Raw genomic sequence first — 19,947 nt, 5'->3', positions numbered from 1 at the left:
ATTGAAAAGGATTCGGAAAAGGTCAGTTTACATCATATGAAAATGTTGAATAAATGGCCTCCAAGTTTCTTCAAATTTAACCGAAGGATCCATAGTACCACTCCTAATTTTTTCCTACTTTAAACATGTTATGGTTTGGTAAAACCATTGAAATGTAGTAAGGGGATTTGAATCTTTCTATTTAAGTAAAATGGATCTTCTGGTTATTACTGTAACAAAAGCAATCAAATGGCAAGCTGAAGGGGATAAATGACTAGAGTCCATCACTGATAGTCCAAAAATTGCAGTAATAGGATGAGGTTGTAAATCAATACGCAAAACTACTGGTAGAAGCAGAGATACTGAGGAACAGATTGGGAGGCAGATTTTGGAAAGGTGTAAAAATAACAGGGTTGTCATCATGGGTGACTTTAACTTCCCTAATACTGATTGGCACCTGATTAGTTCCAATGGTTTAGATGGGGCAGAGATTGTTAAATTTGTCCAGGACGGATTCCTGTCACAGTATGTTAACAGGCCGACTGGGGGAATGCCATACTAGATCTAGTAATAGGTAACGAACCAGGTCAGGTCACAGATCTCTCAGTGGGTGAGCATCTGGGGGACAGTGACCACCGCTCCCTGGCCTTTAGCAATATCATGGAAAAGGATAGAATCAGAGAGGACAGGAAAATTTTTAATTGGGGAAGGGCAAATTATGAGGCTACAAGGCTGGAACTTACTGGTGTGAATTGGGATGATGATTTTGCAGGGAAATGTACTATGGACATGTGGTCGATGTTTAGGGATCCCTTGCAGGATGTTAGGGATAAATTTGTCCCGGTGAGGAAGATAAAGAATGGTTGGGTGAAGGAACCATGGGTGACAAGTGAGGTGGAAAATCTAGTCAGGTGGAAGAAGGCAGCATACATGAGGATTAGGAAGCAAGGATCAGATGGGTCTATTGAGGAATATAGGGTAGCAAGAAAGGAGCTTAAGAAGGGGCTGAGAAGAGCAAGGAGGCGCATGAGAAACATAGAAACATAGAAACATAGAAAATAGGTGCAGGAGATAGGCCATTCGGCCCTTCGAGCCTGCACCGCCATTTATTATGATCATGGCTGATCATCCAACTCAGAACCCCGCCCCAGCCTTCCCTCCATACCCCCTGACCCCCGTAGCCACAAGGGCCATATCTAACTCCCTCTTAAATATAGCCAATGAACTGGCCTCAACAGTTTCCTGTGGCAGAGAATTCCACAGATTCACCACTCTCTGTGTGAAGAAGTTTTTCCTAATCTCGGTCCTAAAAGGCTTCCCCTCTATCCTCAAACTGTGGCCCCTCGTTCTGGACTTCCCCAACATTGGGAACAATCTTCCTGCATCTAGCCTGTCCAATCCCTTTAGGATCTTATACATTTCAATCAGATCCCCCCTCAATCTTCTAAATTCCAACGAGTACAAGCCTAGTTCATCCAGTCTTTCTTCATATGAAAGTCCTGCCATCCCAGGAATCAATCTGGTGAACCTTCTTTGTACTCCCTCTAAGGCAAGGATGTCTTTCCTCAGATTAGGGGACCAAAACTGCACACAATACTCCAGGTGTGGTCTCACCAAGGCCTTGTACAACTGCAGTAGTACCTCCCTGCTCCTGTACTCGAATCCTCTCGCTATAAATGCCAGCATACCATTCGCCTTTTTCACCGCCTGCTGTACCTGCACGCCCACTTTCAATGACTGGTGTATAATGACACCCAGGTCTCGTTGCACCTCCCCTTTTCCTAATCGGCCACCATTCAGATAATAATCTGTTTTCCTATTTTTGCCACCAAAGTGGATAACTTCACATTTATCCACATTAAATTGCATCTGCCATGAATTTTCCCACTCACCCAACCTATCCAAGTCACCCTGCATCCTCTTAGCATCCTCCTCACTGCTAACACTGCCACCCAGCTTCGTGTCATCCGCAAACTTGGAGATGCTGCATTTAATTCCCTCATCCAAGTCATTAATATATATTGTAAACAACTGGGGTCCCAGCACTGAGCCTTGCGGTACCCCACTAGTCACCGCCTGCCATTCTGAAAAGGTCCCGTTTATTCCCACTCTTTGCTTCCTGTATGCTAACCAATTCTCCACCCACACCAATACCGTACCCCCAATACCGTGTGCTTTAAGTTTGCACACTAATCTCCTGTGTGGGACCTTGTCAAAAGCCTTTTGAAAATCCAAATATACCACATCCACTGGTTCTCCCCTATTCACTCTACTAGTTACATCCTCAAAAAATTCTATGAGATTCGTCAGACATGATTTTCCTTTCACAAATCCATGCTGACTTTGTCCGATGATTTCACCGCTTTCCAAATGTGCTGTTATCACATCTTTGATAACTGACCCCTGCAGTTTCCTCACCATCGACATTAGGCTAACCGGTCTATAATTCCCCGGTTTCTCTCTCCCTCCTTTTTTAAAAAGTGGAGTTAAATTAGCCACCCTCCAATCCTCAGGAACTAGTCCAGAATCTAACGAGTTTTGAAAAATTATCACTAATGCATCCACTATTTCTTGGGCTACTTCCTTAAGCACTCTAGGATGCAGACCATCTGGCCCTTGGGATTTATCTGCCTTCAATCCCTTCAATTTACCTAACACCACTTCCCTACTAACATGTATTTCACTCAGTTCCTCCATCTCACTGGACCCTCTGTCCCCTACTATTTCTGGAAGATTATTTATGTCCTCCTTAGTGAAGACAGAACCAAAGTAATTATTCAATTGGTCTGCCATGTCCTTGCTCCCCATAATCAATTCACCTGTTTCTGTCTGCAGGGGACCTACATTTGTCTTTACCAGTCTTTTCCTTTTTACATATCTATAAAAGCTTTTACAGTCCGTTTTTATGTTCCCTGCCAGTTTTCTCTCATAATCTTTTTCCCCCTTCCTAATTAAGCCCTTTGTCCTCCTCTGCTGAACTCTGAATTTCTCCCAGTCCTCAGGTGAGCCACTTTCTGTGGCTAATTTGTATGCTTCTTCTTTGGAATTGATACTATCCCTAATTTCTCTTGTCAGCCACGGGTGCACTACCTTCCTTGATTTATTCTTTTGCCAAACTGGGACGAACAATTGTTGTAGTTCATCCATGCAACCTTTAAATGCTTGCCATTGCATATCCACCGTCAATCCTTTAAGTGTCATTTGCCAGTCTATCTTAGCTAATTCACGTCTCATACCTTCAAAGTTACCCCTCTTTAAGTTCAGAACCTTTGTTTCTGAATTAACTATGTCACTCTCCATCTTAATGAAGAATTCCACCATATTATGGTCACTCTTACCCAAGGGGCCTCTCACGACAAGATTGCTAATTAACGCTTCCTCATTGCTCAAAACCCAGTCCAGAATAGCCTGCTCTCTAGTTGGTTCCTCGACATGTTGGTTCAAAAAACCATCCCGCATACATTCCAAGAAATCCTCTTCCTCAGCACCTTTACCAATTTGGTTCACCCAATCTATATGTAGATTGAAGTCACCCATTATAACTGCTGTTCCTTTATTGCACACATTTCTAATTTCCTGTTTAATACCATCACCAAGGCCTTGGTCAGTAGGGTAAAGGAAAACCCCAAGGCATTCTTCAATTATGTGAAGAAAAAAGGATGACAGGAGTGAAGGTAGGACCAATTAGAGATAAAGGTGGGAAGATGAGCCTGAAGGCTATGGAAGTGAGCGAGGTCCTCAATGAATACCTCTCTTCGGTATTCACCAATGAGAGGGAACTTGATGAAGGTGAGGACAATATGAGAGAGGTTGATGTTCTAGAGCATGTTGATATCAAGGCAGAGGAGGTGTTGGAGTTGCTAAAATACATTAGGATGGATAAGTCCCTGGGGCCTGATGGAATATTCCCCAGGCTGCTCCATGAGGCGAGGGAAGAGATTGCTGAGCCTCTGGCTAGGATCTTTATGTCCTCGTTGTCCACGGGAATGGTTCCGGAGGATTGGAGGGAGGTGAATGTTGTCCCCTTGTTCAAAAAAGGTAGTAGGGATAGTCCGGGTAATTATAAACCAGTGAGCCTTACGTCTGTGGTGGGAAAGCTGTTGGAAAAGATTCTTAGAGATAGGATCTATGGGCATTTAGAGAATCATGGTCTGATCAAGGACAGACAGCATGGCTTTGTGAAGGGCAGACCGTGTCTGACAAGCCTAATAGAGTTCTTTGAGGAGGTGACCAGGCATATAGATGAGGGTAGTGCAGTGGATGTGATCTACATGGATTTTAGTAAGGCATTTGACAAGGTTTCACACGGTAGGCTTATTCAGAAAGTCAGAAGGCATGGGATCCAGGGGAGTTTGGCCAAGTGGATTCAGAATGGCTTGCTTGCAGAAAGCAGAGGGTCGTGGTGGAGGGAGTACATTCAGATTGGAGGGTTTTGACTAGTGGTGTCCCACAAGGATCGGTTCTGGGACCTTGGCTTTTCATGATCTTTATTAGCGACCTGGACGTGGGGGTAGAATGGTGGGTTGGCAAGTTTGCAGACGACACAAGGGTTGGTGGTGTTATAGATAATGTAGAGGATCGTCGAAGATTGCAGAGAGACATTGATAGGTTGCAGAAGTGGGCTGAGAAGTGGCAGATGGAGTTCAACCCGGAGAAGTGTGAGATGGTACACTTTGGAAGGACAAACTTCAAGGTAGAGTACAAAGTAAATGGCAGGATACTTGGTAGTGTGGAGGAGCAGAGGGATCTGGGGGTACATGTCCACAGATCCCTGAAAGTTGCCTCACAGCTAGATAGGGTAGTTAAGAAAGCTTATGTGGTGTTAGCTTTCATAAGTCAAGGGACAGAGTTTAAGAGTCGCGGGGTAATGATGCAACTCTATAAAACTCTGGTTAGGCCACACTTGGAGTACTGTGTCCAGTTCTGGTCGCCTCACTATAGGAAGGATGTGGAAGCATTGGAAAGGGTACAGAGGAGATTTACCAGGATGCTGCCTGGTTTAGAAAGTATGCTTTATGATCAAAGATTAAGGGAGCTAGGGCTTTAATCTTTGGAGAGAAGGAGAATGAGAGGGGACATGATAGAGGTGTACAAGATATTAAGAGGAATAGATAGAGTGGATAGCCAGCACCTCTTCCCCAGGGCAGCACAGCTCAGTACAAGAGGACATAGCTTTAAGGTAAGGGGTGGGAAGTTCAAGGGGGATATTAGAGGAAGGTTTTTTACTCAGAGAGTGGTTTGTGCGTGGAATGCACTATCTGAGTCAGTGGTGGAGGCAGATACACTCGTGAAATTTAAGAGACTACTAGACAGGTATATGGAGGAATTTAAGGTGGGGGGGTTATATGGGAGGCAGGGTTTGAGGGTCGGCACAACATTGTGGGCCGAAGGGCCTGTACTGTGCTGTACTATTCTAGGTTCTATGTTCTAATATCAAAAATGTCTTTCCAATATTTTTCCAAAAGAGGGCAAGATCAGAACATATGTGTCAAGGAAGCTACCTCAGAATTACATCTGTCACAGACAGGATTTATATGGCAATATGTACTGCAGATTTCTATGTTCTATGTAAGGTTGGAAGCACAGAAGCCATTTTATGAATAGCAAACTCTCAATAATGATATACAGTTTGTTTCTGTAGGTTTGATGCAAGAATAAATGTTGTGCATAGATACCAGAAGTCATATTTAATTTAATGGTAAGAAGTGGGATCCTTCTCTGGTTGGCTGCTGTGACTAGTGGTGTTCCATAGGGATCGGTGTTGGGACCACTCCTTTGCATGTTATACTGTATGTCCATCATTTTGATAACACAATGGATGGCTTTGCGGCCAAGTTTGCAGATGTTTTGAAGATAGGTGGAGGGGCAGGTAGTGTTGAGGAAGGGTCCAAGGCATTGTTGAGTATCCCTACCACCCATCCCACAATCTCTTTGACCCACTACCATCAGGAAGGAGGTACAGTAGCATCAGGACTAGGACTGTCAGACTGGGTAAGAGCTTCTTCCCTCAGGCTGTGAGACCAAGGTGTATTTATAAGGCCGTCAAGCAGTTTATTATTTACTGTACTGTTGAGTATTTATTGACTGCCTGTGCTGCATGCTGGATGCATTTTTGAATTATATTTATTAACATATTTGTGGTTATATTTTGTTTTATCTGCTATGTGTGATATATATTTTGTGGGTGCACTGTAGTCCGGAGAAACTTTGTTTTGTTTGGTAGTATATATACACAGTCAGATGACAATAAACTTGAGCAACACACACAAAATGCTGGAGGAACTCTGCAGGACAGGCAGCATCTATGGAAAAGAGTACAGTTGACGTTTCGGGCCGGGACCGTTCGGCAGGATTGGACAAAAAAAGATGAGCTGTAGATATAAAAATGTGAGGGAGGGGGAGAGAGAAACACAAAGTGATGGGTGAAACCAGGAGTGGGAGGGATGAAGTAAATAGCTGGGAAGTTGATTGGTGAAAGAGATACAGGGCTGGAGAAGGGGGAGTCTGATAGGAGAGGACAGAAGGCCATGGAAGAAAGAACGGGGGGGGGGTGGTAAGAGCACCAGAGGGAGGCGATGATCAGGCAAGGAGATAAGGTGAGAGAGGGAAAAGGGGATGGGGAATGGTGAAGGGATGAGGGTGGGGTGGGGGCCATTACCGGAAGTTCAGGAAATCAATGTTCATGCCATCAGCTTAGAGGCTACCCAGATGGAATATAAGGTGTTGTTCCTCCAACCTGAGTGTGACCTCATTGCGACAGTAAAGGAGGCCATGAATTGACATATCAGAATGGGAATGGGAAGTAGAATTAAAATGGGTGGCCACTGGGAAATCCCACTTCTTCTGGTGGACAGAGTGTAGGTACTCAGCAAAACAGTCTCCCAATCTACGACGGGTCTCAGCGATATACAGGAGGCTACACTGAGAGCACTAGATAGAGTATATGACCCCAAATGACTCACAAGTGAAGGGTCACCTCACCTGGAAGCATTGTTTGGGGCTCTGTATGGTAGTGAGGAGGAGGTGTAGGGGCAGGTGTAGCACTTGTTCCACTTGCAAAGATAAGTGACAGGAGGGAGATCAGTGGGGAGGGACGAACGGACAACGGAGTCGCATAGGGAGCAATCCCTGCGGAAAGCAGAATGTGGGCGGGGGGAGGGAAAGGTGTGTATGGTGGTGGGATCCTATTGGAGATGGCGGATTTTGTGGAGAATTACGTGCTGGACACGGAGGCTGGCGGGGTGGTAGGTGTGCACAAGAGGGTAGAGTGGCAGGAGGTTGGGGTAAGAGCATACGTGTGTGAAATGGAAGAGATGCGGTTGAGAACAGTGTTGATGGTGGAGGAAGGGAAGCTCCTTTCTTTGAAAAAGGAGGACATCTCCTTCATTCTAGAATGAAAAGCCTCATCCTGAGAGCAGATGCGGTGGAGACGGAGGAACTGAGAGAAGGGGATGGCATTTTTAACAAGTAACAGGATGAGAAGAGGTATGGTCCAGGTAGCTACGAGAGTCCATGAGTTTATAATAGACACGAGTAGACAAGCTGTCTCCAGAGACAATAAAAGGTGAGGTCGAGAAAGGGGAGGGAGGTGTCAGAAATTTGATGAAGTCATCAAGCTCGGCATGGATGCAGGAAGCAGCACCAATGCGGTCATTGATATAACATAGGAAGAGTGGGGGACGGATACCAGTGTAGGTTTGGAACATGGACTAAGATAGCATCAGCTGCCATGAGAGAATATCCAGAGGAGGCTTACAAGAATTACCTTGGGAATGAAAGGATTGGTGCAAGAAGAGCATTTGATGGCTCTGGGATTATACTCACAGGGATTTAGAAGAATGTGGGAGATCTCATTGAAAGCTGTTGAATATTGAAAGGCCTATATATTGTGGATATGGTGAGGATGTTTCCTATAGTGGGGGAGTCTAGGACCAGAGGGCACAGCCTCAGAATAGAAGCACGTACCTTTAGATCTGAGATGAAGAGGAATTTCTTTAGCCAGGTGGTAGTGAAAATGTGGAATTCATTGTCACTGGTGGCTGTGGAGGCCAAGTCATTGGGTATATTTAAAGTGGAGGTTGATAGGTTCTTAATTAGTAAGGGGGGACAAAGATTACAGGGAGAAGGTAGGAGAATGGAGTAGAGAGGAATAATAATTCAGTCATGATGGAATGGCGGAGCAGACTCAATGGGCCGATTGGTCTAATTCTGCTCCAATGGCTTATGTTCTTATGGTTTATGGTATAAGTAATCGGAATATTTTGTGCAAGGTATGTAGCTCTATCATGAGGAGGAGGTTCAGGTGACCATAGGATCCCAGCACAGAAAGACGGCCATTTCATGGTGCATTTGCAGGAGAGGGTCCATTGTTTCCTGTTACCTTCTGGAGGAAAGTAGTAACTGGTTTATTATTGTGACATCTCCTGACATTCAGAAAATTAAGTATTTCAGTGTTGTACAAAGGGGAAATCAGTAACTATAGAGAATATAGTGTTACAGTTACAGAGAGTGCATCGCAGGTAGATAATAGGGTGCAAGGGACACAATGAGGTAGATTGAGAAGTCAAGATTTCATCTTTATCATACAATAGATCTGTTCAAGAGCCTTATAACAGTGGGATAGAAGCTGTCCTGAAGCCTGGAGGTACATGTTTTCAGGTTTTGTATCTTTTGGCCAATAGGAGGAGGCTGCCTTTACTGAGGCAGCGAGAAGTGTGGACAAAGTCCATGAAGGGGAGGGGAGGATGTTTTTGTGATGGGATGATAACCCTGCAATTTCTTGCGAACTTGGGCAAAGTAGTTGCCATAACAGGCTGTGGCATATCTAAGTGGTGCATCAATAAATACTGGCAAGGATTAACAAGGATGTACTGAATCTCCTTAGCTGTTTGAGAAAGCAGAGGTGCTGGTGTGCAGGTCAGGCTGGGGGTGATGTTTACATATAGGAACTTGAAGCTCTCAACCATCTCTATCTCAGCTTCATTGATATAAACTGGGGACTATGCTCCACCCAGCTTTCTAAGTCAATGATTCAATGGGCTCTTTTGTTTTGGAGGAACATTGAGGATACAATCTTGTGGGGTGTTGAGAATAATTGTGGCAGAAGTGTTGCTGCCTAACATTACTGATTCCAGTCTGTTGGTCAGGAAGTCCAGCATCCAGTTGTTCAAAGAAGTACTGAGTCCCAGGTCTAGGAGTCCGGAGATTAGTTTTTTTTGGAATTTATGGTCTTGAAGATGGAGTTATGGTCAATTAATAAGAGTGGATCTATTGTCAAAGTGTCAAAATTATTATCAAATAATTGTCTAAGTGGATCTATTGGCCATTAGGCCTGATTTTGGAAACCGTTTAAGAAAGGTGAGGGGAAGGAATTATTTATTGAATGATTCACTCACAGGGAAAGTTTACCCTCTCCTAGGGAACCCATTCATTTAGGCCTGTAGGATGCATTACTTCTTACCTAGAATTTATTCCTTTTTTACTCATCCCATCTACAGCTACAACAGCTTTGACACTCTCTGCTCCTTTGACAGTTCCAGTTTGCTGGTCCATCTGACTAATTTTCACCTTGGACATACAATACAGCTATAACTTCATCCATAGTTTACTAGGAAAGGCTCGGGCCTGAACAGAGGCCCAATCATTAACCCTCCATCACAACCCTGCTTCGTCTGAGTGATCTTGTTCTTGCATTTCCTTTAATTCTTCTCACTTTCAAGAAATGGAAATCTGTATGTCCTCAAGGCAGGCAGCAGCTATAGAATGAGAAATACGAGTTAATATTCCTGGTTGATGGACTTTTCGCTAGATCTGAGAAGAGTTATTCAAACAAGTTGCAAAGGAAAAATGTGGGGAAGCAGAGAGAAACAAAGGGAAGGGCTTTTATAGAGTGGAGACTAGATTATAAGAGCACAGTACAGGCCCTTTTACCCATGATGCTCAGCCAACTTTTGACCTATTCTAAGATCAAGGTATCCCTTCCCTTTTATATAATCCTCTATTTTTCTATCATTCATGTTCCTATCTAAGAGTTTGTTTAAAGCTCCAAATGTATGTGTCTAACACCTCCCCTGGCTATCCACTCTATCTTCTTGTACATGTCCATCAAGTCACCTCCTCATCCTCCTTCACTCCTAGGAGAGAAGAGAGTAAATGACACAAGTGGTGATATCAGCTAGAAGAAAGGATAAAGATCTATGTGGAGAAGTTTAAATGAAACATGAGCGAGAGAAAAAAATAACTGACTGGAGGAAAGGGGAGGTTCAGAGTAATTAACAGAAGGTAACTAATTCAATATTGTATCCCAAAGGCTGTCAGGTGCAAATTTGGAAGAAGAAACATTAAGCTCATGTTGAATTTCTTGGAATCTTGCAGGACATGACAGAAAAGGCAGTTTGGAGAATTAAAGAGTTAGGTAGCTAACCTTGTGAACTAAATGGTGCTATCCTGCACAATTGATGCCAACTCTGTGTCCATTTTCCTCTATGTTGAAGAGACTCCATTCTGAACTGTCAATTGAAAGGAAATAAAATTATTACATTACTGCTTCATCTGACAGGTGGGAAGAGAGATGGTTAAAGGGCATCTATTTCATCTCACCCAGCTGCGTGGTGGTGAGAAGGATAAATGGGAGATGGGACCAGGTCACCACAAAGCAAAAAAGTGTCTTTGAAATGCTGAAAAAGTGAAAGCAAGGGTTGATCTGAATGGTGACTGTATCTACCGGGAGTAGTGAAGAATAACATTAAATATGCTGATAGGTGGATAGAAAATTCAAAATGGAATCCAATCCCTTTTCAGGCTTAGAACTGGTGCAGAAAATTGAACAGACATAGCTGAGAGCCTTGTGAACAGTGGTGGAAGGTGTCATCATCAGAAAAGTTTCAACGGAGATAGAGCAAATAGAAGAGTGGAGTAGGTTTTAAACAGCAATCTGGATGTGAGGCAGTAGTCACGACAGCTGTGGGAATCCTTGGGCCTGTAAGACTCACTTTCAAGAACTCTACAGCACATGTTCTTAATATTTGTTTTGTTTATTTATTTTTGTATTTTTTAAAATATAATTTTTATTGAGTTTTCAAAGTGAAACATGAGAAAATAATATCTACCCTCCCCCCTCCCCTTAACCCTCCCCCTCCCAATATATACTCCTACTTAAAAAGAAAGGAGAAAAAGGAAAAAAAGAACCGCCTGAATATTGGAAGGTTTGCACATGCTCCATAGGATAAAAATAAATTTTATATATATTTGTTACTTTCCCCCAAGGAACCAAGATCTTCATCATCGGAGCTATAAATAAGGGCTCCAAATATTCAAAACTGTTACATATTTATCTCTTAAAATCTAAAACATTACTTAACTTCTCAACTCTCATAGTTCCCTGGGGAATCTCTTTGAACTTCACCATGTTGCTATGTGTTTCCCTCCCAATCATCTGGGCAAAAAGAAAAAAAAGATAGATAAGATACAAAAAAAGAAAAAAACAAAATACCCCCCCACTAATTTTGTGAATGAAAAGATACACAACACTACCCCCCTCCATTGTGCAGGTCGTGGCTATTGCCGCTCTTGCACACATGAATAACGTAGCGATTGGACAGTGTTTCTTCCAGCTCCCCCTTAACAAAAAATTATATATATATAGAAAAAAATTAATGTTATTATTCCCAGCTAATATTCCTCAAATTTTAACCTTTCTTCCCCTCCCTCATATAATTAATAATATATTTATATATTCATCCGCCTAAAAATTCAACAGGCCTAATCCTTGACCCAGTCTTCATCTTCAATCCATCTCGCTCCCCTAAGTTTGTTCTTGTAGCTGGTGAATATTCAAAGAATCTCGCACAAACTCCTCCGCTTTCCTGTAATTGTCAAAAAATCTTTTTTCTCCACCAGGCAAAAAAATCTTCAAGGTTGCAGGATAACGCAATATAAATTGATAACCGTGATCCTATAGGGCTTTTTTCACTGGATTAAACTTCTTCCTTCTTTTCAAAAGTTCATAATTTATGTCAGGGTAGAAAAAATTTTTCTTCCCTTCTATCATCAGTGGCCCTTTTCTCTTCTTGGCAGCTTGGGCAGCCGCCTGTAGAATCCTTTCTTTGTCTTGAAATCTTAAGAATTTTATTAAAATTGATCGTGGATATTGGTCATCTTGTGGTTTTGGTCTTAGAGCTCTATGTACCCGTTCAATTTCAATTGATCGGTCTTCCTCTTTCATTTGCAAGGTTTTCGTGATCCATCTTTGAAAAAATTCTATTGGATTATCTCCCTCTATACCTTCTTTAAGACCAACAATTTTAATGTTATTATGTCTACTAAAATTTTCCAACACGTCCACCTTCTCCAAGAGTTGATTTCTTTCCGTGTTCCAGACAAGCACATCATTTTCTGTTTTTTCCACTCTATCATTAATATGCTCCATTGTTCTTTCCATCTTCTGAAGTTTCTTATCCATTTTATCCTGTCTTTTCATAGCTTTATCATAGCACATCTTCACGTCTCTAAGCTCTGTTCTTAATTTTCTTAGTTCAGCCGTTGATTGCAATAAAGCCTCTCTTATGTCTCCGTCGTCTCCTTTACTTCCAGTCTCTTCCAGTTCTTCCTCCTCTTCTTCCTCTGTATTCTCTGCGATATCCAATTCTGACTCTGAGTCACTTTCAGTTGCAGTGACCATTGGTTCTTGTAGGTTAAATTGTGTCGATTTGCGCATGCGCAATTCCGGCATCTTCTTCTGAGAGACCGCTACCGCCACCATTGCTCCCTGTTCTTCTACGCCAGAGATAAAATGCGTCTCCTCTGAAGGAGATTCAACCTGAATCCGAGGCTCCATTGCTGCAGTAGGCCCATTTTTCTTCCCATCTCGCGGCGACTTCACAACAACAGACTTCTTCTGTTGCGGTTTACGAGGCATATCGTAGAGTAGTCTTACGAAGTTTATAAATAGTTTTCAGAAAGTATTTATTAACTTTACTTTGTTTAAACGGTACTTTGCTGATTTTTTATGGGAGAGCTGGATTTACACGTCTCAATCCCACGTCATCATGTGACACCCCCCCATTTATGTATTTATTATTTGCACACTTTGTCTTTTGCACATTGGATGTTTGTCAGTCTTTGTTACGTATAGTTTTTCATAAATTCTACTGTATTCATTTTCCTGTACAAAAATGAATCTCAAGGTAGGATATGGTAACATATGCTTATGTTGATAGTAAATTTACTTTGAACATTGAACTATGGTACTGGCCACTCACCTGTCCCCTAAGATAGAGGCAGAAGAACATCGAACATAGACCGTAAAATAGTACAGCACAGTACAGGCCCTTCGGCCCACAATGTTGTGCCGACCCTCGAACCCTGCCTCCCATATAATCCCTCCACCTTAAATTCCTTCATATACCTGTCTAGTAGTCTCTTAAATTTCACTAGTGTATCTGCCTCCACCACTGACTCAGGCAGTGCATTCCACACACCAACCACTCTCTGAGTAAAAAACCTCCCTCTAATATCCCCCTTGAACTTCCCACCCCTTACCTTAAAGCCATGTCCTCTTGTATTGAGCAGTGGTGCCCTGGAGAAGAGGCGCTGACTATCCACTCTATCTATTCCTCTTATTATCTTGTACACCTCTATCATGTCTCCTCTCATCCTCCTTCTCTCCAAAGAGTAAAGCCCTAGCTCCCTTAATCTCTGATCATAATGCATACTCTCTAAACCAGGCAGCATCCTGGTAAATCTTCTCTGTACCCTTTCCAATGCTTCCACATCCTTCCTATAGTGAGGCGACCAGAAATGGACACAGAACTCCAAGTGTGGCCTAACCAGAGTTTCATAGAGATGAGCAAGGAGGGAAAAAGAGGACTGAGGTAAGTCAGTAGAAAATGAAAACTGGGTAAATGCTACTTCTGGGCTCTATACTTCTGCAGGCAGCAACATCAGTGCTGACATATTTTGCAGGTTCTGTTGATTTCCATTTTTTGAAATCTTAATGCATCCATATCATCTGTACTGAGAAGTAAAAGGTACCTTTTGATAACATTAAACCACAGAGAGATGCCAGGTTGGTGCTGACTCTTTGAAGAAGCTTTTGCTTTAGTCACAAGGAAATAAAAATAAACTATATCTGCTGTAAATCTGAAATAATACAAAAAAAAACAGGTCAGGTGACATCTGGGGTAGACAACTCATCAACTCCTTGGACTGTGATGAAGGATCGGAAACTCAAAAGTTTGGCATTTTCTCCTCACAGATGCTGTCTGGTTTGCTGAGATTTCCCCCAGTGTTTTCTGTTTGCATTTCCTTTAGTTAGTTATTTGCAGAGTTAGTTTTTTTGGCCTCACTGCCAATTTAATTCATTTGTTCCACTTGCAGCAAAGGGCCACAAGAGGGGGTAAGGCTCCTTCCATTGTGTCAAAATCTGTAGGCAACCGGAACATCAGAGATCTTTTGCATTTTGTTCAAAAGTTCAAAAAGTTCACAGGTTCAAAGGTTCTTTTATTATAAAGGTATGTATGCAGTGTACAGCTCTAAGACTTGTCTTCTGCAGATAGCCATGAAACAAAGCAAACCATGGAAGTAATTCAAAGAGAAACATCAAACCCCTCCAATCCCCCGGACCAAACAAACTTACATTTTTTTGTGTTTATTCATTTAGGGGATGTGGGCGTCCCCAGCTAAGCCAGCATTTATTGTCCATCCCTAGTTGCCCTTGAGAAGGTGGTGATGAACCACTGCAGTCCCTGAGATGTAGGTACACCCACAGTGCTGATAGGGAGGGAATTCCATGACTCTGACCCAGCGACAGTGAAGGAATGGTGATATGTTTCCAAGTCAGGATGATGATTGACTTGGAGAGGGATTTCCAAGTGGTGGTGTTCCCAGGTATCTGCTGTTCTTGTCCACCTAGATGGTAGTGGTTGTGGGTCTGGAAGGTGCTGCCTTAGGAACTTTGCTGTGTTGATGTAGTGTATCTTGTAGATAGTACACACTGCCTCAATTATTCGCCGATGGTGGAGGGATTGGACGCTTGTGGAAGGGGTACCAATCGAGTGAGCTGCCTTGCACTCGACGGAGTTAAGCTTCTTGAGTGTTGATGGAGCTGTACTCATTCAGGCAAGTGGCAAGTATTCCATTACACTCCTGATTTGTGCCTTGTAGATGGTGGACAGGCTTTGGAGAGTCAGGAGGTGAGTTAAACACCACAAGACTCCTAGTCTTTGACCTTCTCTGGTAGCCACGGTGTTTATATGGCTAGACCAGTTCAATTTCCTGTCAATGGTAACTCCCATGATGTTGATAGTAGGGCATTCAATGATGGTGATCCCACTAAATGTCAAGGGACGATAGTTAGAGCCTCTCTCGTTGGAGATGGTCATTGCCTGGCACTTACGTGGCTCAAATGTTACTTGCCACTCGTCAGCCCAAGCCTGGATATTGTCCAGGTCCAGCTGCATTTGGGTATGAAGTGCTTCAGTATCTGAGGAGTCACGGCCTGAACAGCAATAGTCAGCATGACTTGTGCTGGGAGTCATGTCTGATAAATCTTTTGGAGTTTAGGACAGTGGATGTTGTCTGTTTGGACTTTAGTAAGGTCTTTGATAAGGTCCTGCATGGCAGCCACATCTGGAAGTTTACCCTGCTGTAGATTCTGTGGGAGATAGCAATGTCAATTCACAATTGGTTCGATGCTAGGAAGCAGAGGGCAAAGATTGATTCTCTAGAGGCCTGTGACTAGTGACATGCTCCAGGATCAGCGTTGGGCCTTCTGTTTTTCATTAATTATGTCAGTTACTAGATAGGATACATAGCACGATCAGTAGGTTTGCTGAAGATAATAAATTAAGGTGTCTTGTTGATAGTGAAGCAGTTTTTATAATAAATTGAAAATGGATTTTGATCATATACAGGAGATTCTGCAGATACCAGAAATAGAGTCATAGAGTCATAGAATACTACAGCACAGGTACAGGTTCTTCATCACAATTAGTCCATGTGGAACTATTATTCTGCCTAGTCCCATCGACCATCACCCAGACCATACCCCTCCATACCCCTCCCATCCATGTACCTATCCAAACTTCCCTTAAATGTTGAAATCGAACCCACATCCACCACTTCCACACCCTCTGAGTGAAGAAGTTTCCCCTCTTGTTCCCCTTAATCATTTCACTTTTCGCCCTTAACCCTCGACCTCTAGTTGAGCGCGACTGGAAAACGCCTGCTAGCACTTTCCCTTTCTATGCCTCTTGATCTATCAGATCTCCGCTCGTTCTCCTACACTCTAGGGAATAGCATCCTAACCTATTCAGCCCTTCCCTGTAACCCAGGTCCTCAAGTTCCGGCAACATCCTTGGAAATTTTCCCCGCTCTCTCAATCTTATTCATATCCTTCCTGTAGGCAGGTGACCAAAACTGCACACAGTACTCCGAATTAGGCCTCATCAACATCTTACGCAACTTTAGCATAACATTCCAACCCCTGTATTCAATACTTTGACATTTTGGCAATGAGCCTGAAGTTGTCTTTATGATTCTATTTACCTGTGAGGCCATTTTCAAGGGACGATGGACCTGTATTCCCAGACTTCTCTACTCTACTGCACTCTGCAGTGCTATGCCTGACAAGAAGGTGGGGGGAGGGGGAGGAGTACAAGCTGACAGGGGATAGGTGAAACCAGATGAGGTGAAAGGTAGGTGGGTGGGGCGGAGGGTGTCAAATCCTAGCTTCTTACTTCATTCCGGGTCCCCTAACCACCATCTATCTCTTATCGTTCTGCTTAATCCCCTTCTTATTCTGGCTTCTTCCCCATTCCTTTCCTGTCCTGATGAAGGGTCTCACCCAAAATATTGATTGTTTATTCCCCTCCATAGATTTGGATCAGTTAGGGAGATGCACTGAGAAATGGCAAACAAATTTCATTCTAGATAAGTGTGATATGATGCACTTTGGACAGTCAAACCAGGGTGGGATTTATGAATGGCAGGGCTCTGACATGTGATGTGAAACAGAGGGACCTGGGAGTATAAGTGCATAGTTCACTGAAAGAAGCTGAGTCAATGGAGAGAGTGATGAAGAAGGCATTTAGCATGTTGGCCTTCACCAGTCAGGACATGGAGCTTCAGGGTAGGGACATAATGTTTCAGATATATAAGTCACTGACGAGGCTGCATGGGAGTATTGTGCACAGGTTTGATCACACTGTTATTGGAAAGGCATTGTCAAGGTAGCCAGGGTGCAGAAGACATTTACTGAGATACTGCCTGGACTACCCGGCCTGAGTTATAGTGGGACACTAGTTCTTTACTCCCTGGAGGGCAGGAGAATGAGGGGTGACTGCTTAGAAATTACTAAAATCATGAAATCATGAGGGGTATAGTGGTTGGTCTTTTTTCCAGGCTGCAGAGGGCACAGGTACAAGGCATGAAGGAAGAGATTTAAAAAAGATCTGAGAGTTAACTCCCTCAGCATTGAATAAGGCGGACTAAGAAATAAAGAGGGGGACGACTCACAGAAGAGTGAGTGAATTAAATTGCTAACAGGCACAATAAGAGAAATAATGAAAAAGGCAGAAATAGAGATTGCAAAAGTTATATATATTCTTCTTTAAAGCTTAACAATCTAAAAATATCTTGTTACAATCTATATATTCAACGATAGAGGATCAAAAAAATCTTCCGATGGTAGACATCTAAAACAGAAACATAAAATGCTGGAAAAAACTCTTCAGTCGGGCAGCACCTACGCTCTGTCTACCAGAAGAAGCTGGATTTCCCAGTGGCCATGCATTTTAATTCCACTTCCCATTCCCATTCCGATATGTCAATCCATGGCCTCCTCTACTGTCGCGATGAGGCCACGCTCAGGTTGGAGGAGCAACACCTTAAAATTCCGCCTGGGTAGCCTCCAACCTGATGGCATTAACACCGATTTCTCAAACTTCCAGTAAAACCCCCTTCCCCTTCACCATTCCCCTTCCCCTTTTCCCTCTCTCACCTTTTCTCCTTGCCTGCCCATCGTCGCCCTCTGGTGCTCCTCCCCACTTTCTTTCTTCCAAGGCCTTCTGTCCTCTCCTATCAGATTCCCCCTTCTCCAGCCCTGTATCTCTTCCACTAATCAACTTCCCAATCCTTTACTCCCCCCCCTCCAGTTTTCACCTATCACCTTGTGTTTCACTCTCCCATGCCCCCACCTTTTAAATCTACTCCTCATCTTTTTTTTCTCCAGTCCTGCTGAAGGGTCTCTGCCTAAAACATCGACGGTACTTTTTTCCATAGATGCTGGTTCAGTTCCGTCAGCATTTTGTGTGTGTTATCTGTGGCAGAGATCAGTGTGTCTTTGACCCTTCATTAAATAGAAAACTGTGCACTTTTAATGGTCCTGCATTTTTCGCGTTCGCAAGTTAATCATTAAACTTACATATTGATTTTATGTCTTTTTAAACTACAGCCATTAAAGTCTACACCCGTAGCCACACAATTGCATGAAAGCATGCAGAGTGTGATTCTAAACAATGGGTTCACCTCAGATATAACCCTAGGTCAAACAGGGATCAAACAGGGCCATGTTGTTGCCTGAACTCCCTTCTCAAGTTTTACCACTGCAATATTCCACCTTACAAATAAAAAAATTCCCATCAGGTGGAGTGAATCCACAAATGTATGGAAAACCATTCATATAAATGGTAGGTTTAAGGTGAGAGGGGAAGGACTGAAAGGAGAACTGAGGGGTAAGTTTTTCACACAGAGGGTGGTGGGTTTATGGAATGAGGTGACAGTGGAAGCAGGAGAGGTGGGTATAATTATGAAATTTAAAAGGCATTTCGACAAATACAGTACTGTGCACATGTAAAATAATTCTGTAAAGCAAAGATGCATTCAAAAGTAACAAAAAGTTTCTAAGTATAAAAAGATTACTATAATGAACAGTAAACAGTACAAGGTAAGTAAATCAATATTTGGTGTGACCACCCTTTGCACTTAACACTGCATCAGTTCTCTTAGATACACTGTCGTGCAGTTTTATAAGAAAAATAGCTGGTAAGTTGTTCCAAGCATCTTGGGCATCTTGCCACAGCTCTTCTGCAGACTTTGGGCACCTCACTTGCTTCTGTCTCTCCAGGTAATCCCAGAGAGCCTCGATGATGTTGAGATCAGGCTCTCTGAAGGCTATGCCATCTGAAACCATATAAAAAATCTAGGGTGCCTAAGACTTTTGCACTGGACTCTACATCGGATGGGAATGATCTGAAGGGTTATGACATATGCAGGCAAATAGACTGGCTCAGTTTGGCAAACTGGTTGCCACGGCGATGTTGGACTGCAGCACCTTCTACTATGTATAATTTGACTTTATGTCAGTTTTGGGAATTTTTTTTAGAGTGGCATGTTCTGAAGGCAACAGCAAGCAGTCTGGTATTAACCATGTTAAGCAACAGCGATCATAAAAGCGGTGAAATGATCGGACAAAGTCAGCATGGATTTGTGAAAGGAAAATCATGTCTGACGAATCTCATAGAATTTTTTGAGGATGTAACTAGGAGAGTGGATAGGGGAGAACCAGTGGATGTGGTATATTTGGATTTTCAAAAGGCTTTTGACAAGGTCCCACACAGGAGATTAGTGTGCAAACTTAAAGCACACGGGGGTACGGTATTGGTGTGGGTGGAGAATTGGTTAGCAGACAGGAAGCAAAGAGTGGGAATAAACAGGACCTTTTCAGAATGGCAGGCGGTGACTAGTGGGGTACCGCAAGGCTCAGTGCTGGGACCCCAGTTGTTTACAATATATATTAATGACTTGGATGAGGGAATTAAATGCAGCATCTCCAAGTTTGCGGATGACACGAAGCTGGGTGGCAGTGTTAGCAGTGAGGAGGATGCTAAGAGGATGCAGGGTGACTTGGATAGGTTGGGTGAGTGGGCAAATTCATGGCAGATGCAATTTAATGTGAATAAATGTGAAGTT

At 43.0% G+C, this 19,947-nt stretch overlaps 1 protein-coding gene across 12 annotated transcripts in view; it reads right to left on the bottom strand.

Annotated features, from left to right (window-relative positions):
* The window catches only part of foxh1 (forkhead box H1), a 141,601-nt gene that overhangs the window by 54,407 nt on the left and 67,247 nt on the right, over nucleotides 1–19,947 (bottom strand). For 6 of the 12 annotated variants that reach the window (XM_063057885.1, XM_063057984.1, XM_063057895.1 and 3 more), the window contains 3 exons: nucleotides 11,340–11,413; nucleotides 10,403–10,487; nucleotides 9,440–9,734 (listed from right to left, as the gene is read on the bottom strand). The exons of 2 other annotated variants lie outside the window; for them this stretch is intronic. The gene's annotated coding sequence lies outside the window, so the exon portion shown is untranslated. Of the gene's footprint in view, nucleotides 1–7,910; nucleotides 9,735–10,402; nucleotides 10,488–11,339; nucleotides 11,414–14,010; nucleotides 14,074–19,947 lie in introns of those variants that run through there. 4 more of the 12 variants (XM_063057922.1, XR_010019187.1, XM_063057931.1 and 1 more) reach the window with 4 other exon arrangements.

The sequence above is a fragment of the Mobula hypostoma genome, chromosome 1, assembly GCF_963921235.1.
Source record: "Mobula hypostoma chromosome 1, sMobHyp1.1, whole genome shotgun sequence".
In the NCBI taxonomy this organism is placed as follows: domain Eukaryota; kingdom Metazoa; phylum Chordata; class Chondrichthyes; order Myliobatiformes; family Myliobatidae; genus Mobula; species Mobula hypostoma.
This window is presented reverse-complemented; position numbering and strand designations above follow the sequence as displayed.